The following is a 7934-nucleotide window of genomic DNA, read 5'->3' as shown; positions in this document are numbered from 1 at the left end:
CCTGTGGCTTTTGACCAAATGCCCTTTGACTTGCTAAAAAGGCATCTATATCACACTTTTTCTTTATTCTCTGCCCTTGACCCAATGTGGGTATGTGGGGCTGGGCTTCCCAGCATGCACTGCTGCCCAGGACTTCCTGTCTCAGCTCCTAAACTAGCATTTTATTCGTGAGACTGCAATGCCAAAAGTATATAGTGCTATCTGTTGTGTGTGCATGAACTCACACACAAACACATTTTGTGCTCAGATGATGTGGAGGATTTTATTCTCTACCTAGATGTAGGAAGTTGATAAGGGAGGTACCTGGGAAGAGGAAAGTGTTCTTCCAGCCTCCAGGAAGAGGACCCATAGGTATAATTGATCATTTTCAAGTTTTCCTCACTCTTGCTGAGTTTTCAAGGCTAGAAGATAAATGGTGATAGGATACGCGATATCTCTTGAACTTTTTTTGGAAGCAGTCAGCTCTGGCTAAAGTCTGAGTAGTTATTTCCAAGTCCAGCCACATCTGCCTAATGACTGTCACTAGATCCTCCCAGATCCTGTCACTGGGCTGTTTATTTGGGGATGGTGTCATGAATTACCATATAATACTAGATCTTTGAAGATATCTTAGTAGGAAGTAAAACAGAAATCTCTATTTACAGGACTACTCTCTTTTCATTATCAAAAGAGTCAAGACTCTAGACACACAACACACACACACACACACACACACATACACACCATTGCTTCAGGCTGTTTAAAATTTTCTTAGTCCTTCAGGAAATCTCTAGAAACCAAAGAAGTTTTCCCTACCAAAAAAAAGTATATATACATACACATATATATGGAATTTCATCAAAGAAGCTCCTGCCATGGATTGCTTTTATCTATTTATAGATTGTAGTGCTCAGCTATTTTTCAAATCATTCACAGAGTAATCTTAACTTTTGAACTCACAACTCACTTTTTTTTCAAGTTTTGAGCCACACCTGCCTGTGTTTAGAGCTTACTGCTGGCTCTGTGCTCAGGAATAACTCCTAAATGTGTTCAGGGGATCATACAGGGTGCCAGGATCAAACCGATTCCACAACATGCAAGGCAAGTGCCCAACAGACTGTTCTATCTCTCCGGCCCCTGTGAACTTACATCTTATATCTATAAGCCAAGAAAACATGACTGCTGTGAACCAGATATGGTCTCCTGAGCACCTCCCAAGAATAATTCCTGAGTATAGAGCTAGGAGTAACCCCTGAGCATCACTAGGTGTGTCTCCCCGACCCCACCAAAAAAAAGAAAAAGAAAAGATGACCGCTTAAATTTGCCTATTGGTGTTATCCCGTTCTTCCATCCCACTAGGGAGTGATGCAGGCAGGCAGTCTTTCTTTCCCACAGGCAAAATCATGGTCTGTGCAGTGAAAACTCACCTCCATTCTCCCCTGTAGGATATAGACTTAGCCAAGTACAGTGTACTACACATGACACCATGTGACTCCTACCTTAGCCAAAAGCATAGTAAATGTTGATAAAACCCAGACTGCCCAAATAGATGCCTGATTGCTGTTTAGGCCCTAAGCTTTCCAAATCTCACTACTTGGTCCTGAAAGTTCAGGGAAGAATGGCAGATTCATGGAGGAATGTAGCCACATAACCTGTCCTTCCCATGACAAAGAAAATAGTGACCTGGGAACTCCTTCAGACTCACCCAGCTAATGGGCCATGAAAGTTCAAACAACCCGGAGATCTTGATGGACTCAAGAGAAGAGGGGTTAAGCAGAAGACTGAACCCCATTCTTTTTCTTTTTTTTTTTTTGCTTTTTGGGTCACACCCAGCGATGCACAGGAGTCATTCCTGGCTCTACACTCAGGAATTACCCCTGGAGGTGCTCAGGGGACCATATAGGATGCTGGGAATCGAACCCGGGTCGGCCGCATGAAAGGCAAACACCCTACCTGCTGTGCAATTGCTCCAGCCCCCTGAGCCCCATTCTTTTCCCTGATACTTATATAAGGCTTTGTGGCTCTTGACTCAGGGGTGTGGCCAGTGACCCAGGCCCAGGACATTGGCCCACTGCAACTCTTCGATTTCACTCTCAAAAAGTGAGCAGATGCCCTTAGAAATTAAACTTTCCTTCCTTCCCTTCATCATTCATTCATTCATTCACTCTTTTTTGGGAAAAGATGTCAATCTTTTTTGACACTGCACAATCTGAGTTGCCGCAGATCAAGTATCACTAAGAAAACAAAATTCACAGAAATACAGCCTGTATTGAATGGCATGACTAAATTATCTGGGCACAAGTCATGTCTATTATACTAGAGTATGAGAACAAAATTAAACTTTCATTGTAATGCCACTTGAGGGAAAAACTCTTCTTGCATATTAAAGAGTATACCTCTGCTCAAAGATAAATTTAAAATCCATTCATGTTTATTCACAATCAATCGGCTAGTCACAGAGAATTTGACAAGGAGCTCATATTTGTGTCTAATTAATAAGATAATTTTCATTGAATGTGAACAATAATGCTAGAAATCTCAACTATCTGACAGAATATTGAAGATGAAATGAGGAAATTGGCATACAAATTCTTCCTAAGGATATAAAAACACCAATCTCACAAATCTATACCTCTTGTGTTCATTCAATGTTCACAATAGCCAAAACATGGAGTCACCCTTAATGCCATCAACAGATGAATGGATAATGAAATTGTGGTACATATGCTCAATAAAATGCTACTCTGTCATTTAGAAAGAAAAATAGACAAAGGCTGAGATATGGCTCGTGATAAGGTGCACACTTAGCATGAGAGGAATCCTAAAGTCACTTCTCAATAGCATGAAACTCCCAAATACTGCTGGGTCTGGCCTGAGTAATTGAAAAGTACTTTTGGGTATGGTCCCCATTAAAATGAAATATGAAATTGGACAGGAGAGACAGTCAGGGGTTAAGGCTCTTGGCTTGCACACAGCTGAACCCAGTTCAAATACCAGAACCCCATATTGTCCCCTGAGACTGCCAGGGGTGACCCTTGAGCACAGAGCCAGGAGTAAACCCTGAGCAACACTGGATGTGGCCCAACCCTCCCCACCAAAAAATATTTAAATTAAATTTGTTTGCTTTGTTTTGTTTTGTTTTTTGCTTTTGGGGTCACATCCGACAATGCACAGGTGTTACTCCTGGCTCTGCACTCAGAAATGACTCCTGGCTGTGCTCAGGGAACCATATGGGATGCTCGGAATCGAACCCAGGTCGGCCTCATGCAAGGCAAACGCCCTACCCAATGTGCTATCACTCCAGCCCCTTAAATTTATTTTTGAAATAAGAAAATAAAAATATAAAACCATGACCTTTCAGGTAATATGGAGGAATTTTTAGGTGATTATGATAAGCGAAACAATGAAGTGAAAGACAATTATCAAATGGTTTCACTCATGTGTGGAATGTGAATAATAAAAGCAAAAAAAACTGACAATTGCCACTATGCTCCCAGCTGGGCCTCACTGCTCGGACAAGCCTTATCCAAAAATGAATTTGTAGAAAAACTCAGGTAGGTAGATTTTGTGACTAAAGTCTCCAGCTGTCAGGGGGTGACAAATAGGCTACCTTCCCCCATCTCTCTATACTTCCAGAAGCTCAGCAATCATGCACATGCCCCAAAGGGGCCAGTCAGTTAAGAATTTGACTTCAACTGTATCACCCTGTTAAAAATTTTGGACACTACAGGGCATGTGGCCACAACTTTGGCAATGTGACATCTCAAACTCTGTAATACTGATAAACCAGGAGTGGTGCACCAGATTGGGTGGAATGTAATGTAGAATGCAACCAATCTCTCAATTAATAGAACATAAACACAGAAGTCCTAACGTGTAACAACATCTTAGTGATCTCTTATGCAAGGGCTTATGGGTTCCATGGTATATACAACTATTTTCACTATTTTCTTCTAAGGAAACATTTTTAGGCAATGTAATCATCAGGGAGATACAAATCAAAACAATAATGAGATATCATCTCACACCACAGAGACAGAGACTGACACACATTCAAAAGAACAAGAGCAACCAGTGTTGGTATGGATTTGGGGAGAAAGGGACGCTCTTTCACTGTTGGTGGGAATGCTGAGTGGTCCAGCCTTTTTGGAAAACAATATGCACATTACTTCAAAACCTATAAATTAGTGAGTTTTGTTGAAATATTGTACGCAATCAAAGTGAAAGTAAAGTGAAATTTATTAGTTACACAGGCGGGGGGGGCTTAGGGTGGGGGGCTAGGGGCGTGGGGGGGGTTAGGGGTATGAGGGGGTGGGGTGGAGCTATACTGGGATTCTTGGTGGTGGAATATGAGCACTGGTGAAGGGATGGGTATTCGAGCATTGTATAACTGAGATTTAAACCTGAAAACTTTGTAACTTTCCACATGGTGACTCAATAAAAAATTTTAAATAAATAAATAAATAAATAAAAATAAAAATAAATTAAATTTTAAAAAAAACCTATAAATTGAGCTTCCATATGACCCTGCAATACTACTTCTGGGAATACATCCCGAAGATGCAGAAAAGCACAATAGATATGACATCCACACCTGTGTGTTCATTGCAGCACTGTTCACAATAGCCAGAATCTGGAAACCACCCGAGTGCCCAAAAACAGATGACTGGGTAAATAAACTTTTGTACATCTACACAATGGAATACTATGCAGCTGTTAGGAAAGATAAAGTTGTGAAATTTGCTTACAAGTGAATGGCCATAGAGAGTATAATGCTAAGTGAAATGAGTCAGAAAGAGAGGGATAGACATAGAATGACTGTACTCATTTATGTTATACAAAATAACATAATATGAGACTGACACCCAAAGATAGTAGACACAAGGGCCAGGAATATTGCCCCATAGTTGGAAGCCTTGTCTCATGAGCTGGGGGAGAAAGCAGCTGGAATAGAGAAGGGATCACTAAGTCAACGATGGTTGAAGAAATCATTCAGAATAGGAGATATGTGCTGAAAGTAGATAAAGGACCAAACATGATAGCCTCTCAGTGTCTGTATTGCAAACCATAATGCCCTAAAGTAGAAAGAGGTATGGGGGAAATTGTCTGTCATTCGTAGCCTGTAGGTGATCCTGGGAGGGGAGGTGTTCCCGGCGCGCCTTCCGCCCAGAGATGAACCAAGAGCCGCGGCACAAGAAGCAGAGCCTCCGCGCCTACTGCCTGTGATCCTGAGGTCTCCTAACCCATTTTGGCACCAGAGCAGATTCTTGCAGCCATCCATTTTGACTGTGAACTGAGCTAAAATATTAGAAACCCAAAACCCAAAACTCAAAGTCTTCACTTTTACCAAGGAAGAGAAATTATTAGATGATGCTTATTCAGCAGGCCTGATTGTTGGGGAAAATTTCCAATCAACAATAGTGAGTTCTGTATGGAAATATGAAAAGTACTCAATATATAGAGAGAATAATGGGAATATCATTAGGTACTTAGATGGGGGGTGGGGTGGGAGGGGGGTGTATTGGGGTTCTTGGTGGTGGAACGGGTGCACTGGTGAAGGGATGGTGGTTTAATCAGTATTTGACTGTGACTTAAACCTGAAAGCTTTGTATTTTTTTTTCTTGTTTTCACGGTAGTTCAATAAAATATTTCTTTAAAAAAAAATTGTCTGTCATTGAGGCAGGGGGAGGATTGGGAAGGGGGGCGGCTAATACTGGGGACATTGGTGGTGGAGAATGTACACTGGTGGAGGGATGGTTGTTTGATCATTATAAAACTGAAACTCAAACGTGAAAGCTTTGTAACTGTATCTCACTGTGATTCAATAAATAAATAGATAAATGATTAAGGGCTTGATATGGGTGCAGGCTCAAAGGGTGGTTGGTAAAATTGAAAATAATGGTAGTGGGAAGGTGTAATGGTGGGATTGGTGTTGGAACATTAAATGTCTGTAACTAAAGTAATGACTTCATGAAGTCATATTTTTAAAAAAGCAAACAAACTGGTAACAAGAGCGACAACAACTAACTCTTTGAATTAATAATGGGGATGGGAGGGGAGAAGGGTATAAGCCGCACAGGGCTCTTTTGTGTGGTGGGTTAGCATTGGAATTTTGAGGGTGGAAATGGTGAGTATTATACTCATAAAGAAGTGAGGTGCTAAAATCTTCAAATTTCACTGATCTTATAAACAATGAAAAATTTATTAAAAGAAAAGTTAAAGGTTATTCCAGATCACTGGAACTGAAAGGGCACACCCCCTGGGACATGGTGAGGGGCCAGTAAGGAGTATTGTCGGAATGGCCGTCTGGAAGGGTGCTGGTGCCCACACACACTCTGAGGGTACTCTGCAAGGTGGTCCCTGCAATGAGCACCAGAGTCCTTGTGGCTGTCATCACTCAGTTTGGGGGTGGGGCTGCACTTCTTCCTTCTGATAGGCTCTCCGAAGAAAAGTCACTAGAGCTGAAACTTCCGGCGTCTTCCTTGGAGGTGCTCTCATCCTCCATGAAGGGTCAGAGAGGAGGAAAAGGACTTGCTACTTTGAAAGTCCTGCTTATTCCTTTCCTCACTTATATCGCACCCTCCCACAACACTCACTGTCTCTGACAGGTAGAGATAACCCTCCCTTTTCCCTTTGTCTTCGTGATTTTATGATAACACACACTCTGAGTGCAGGAAGTTTAGTAGGAAAGGAATCAAAATACTTGGATCCTGGGGCTGGAGTGATAGCATAGCGGGTAGGGCATTTGCCTTGCACGTGGCCGACCCAGGTTCAAATCCCAGCATCCCATATGGTCCCCTGAGCACCGCCAGGGTTGATTCCTGAGTGCATAAGCCAGGAGTGACCCCTGTGCATTGCTGGGTGTGACCCAGAAAGAAAAAAAAAACTTGCATCCCATTTTAGTGGTGTGGGGACCAACTCCCAAACAGTGCTCAAGGCATGCACATACACTCCTCGCAATACTCATATGCTGGACCAGAAAGTCCAACTCTAGGGACTGGAGCAATAGAATAGTAGGTCCCTACTGTACATTTGCCGTGCCTGTGGCCAACCTGGGTTCGACTCCCAGAATACCATATGGTCTCCCGAGCCCCACCAGGAATGATTCCTGAGCAAAGAGCCAGAAATAAACCCAGAGTACAGCCAGGTCTGGCCTAAAATACCCCTCCATGTGCACACACATACACACACACACACACACACACACACACACAGCCTACCACCATCACCACACACATAAAAAAACAACAGAGTCAATTCTTGGCCCTCTAAACCAGTAATACTTAGAACCAGCACTGTTAGGAGCCACAGGGCCACCCCAACAGTGTTTGGGGGCCTCCTTGGCTGTACCTAATTGTGCTCAGGAAATTAGTGGTGCTAGGGATGGATCAAGGGGCCTCACATCAAAGCATGGAACCTCTGACTACCAAGCTATCTTCCTGACCCCCAGAGCTCCTGATTTTTAGAGATAATTTCAGTTTGGTTTGCTTTATCCAGATGTTTATACTAACCTTACATTTTATTTTTTTTAATTTTTTTTAATTTTATTGAATCACCATGTGGAGGGTTACATAGTTCTCAGGATTATGTCAGTTATACAATACTCAAACACCCTTCCCTTCACCAGTGCCCATCTTCCATCACCAACCCCCCCAGTATACCTGCCGCCCCCTCCCACCTCCCCAGTCCCCACCCTTGTAAGTGATAAGTTTCACTTCAGTTACGCCTTATCTCGATTACATTCCATGTTTCAACACACAACTCACTACCGTTGTTGGGGTTTCCCCCAAAAAAGAAAAAGACAGTCCTATTGCCAAGGAGGCATTTGATAGTTCTCCACTGCTAAGAATATAGAGATATTAAGTCCCGCTGTTTGTTACACTAACCTTACATTTTAGCATTTGATTTCTAATCCCTTCACCATTCGTGGACTGCAGATGTGAGATGTAACTGTA

Source organism: Sorex araneus, chromosome 1 (assembly GCF_027595985.1).
Source record: "Sorex araneus isolate mSorAra2 chromosome 1, mSorAra2.pri, whole genome shotgun sequence".
Lineage (NCBI taxonomy): Eukaryota > Metazoa > Chordata > Mammalia > Eulipotyphla > Soricidae > Sorex > Sorex araneus.
This window is presented reverse-complemented; position numbering follows the sequence as displayed.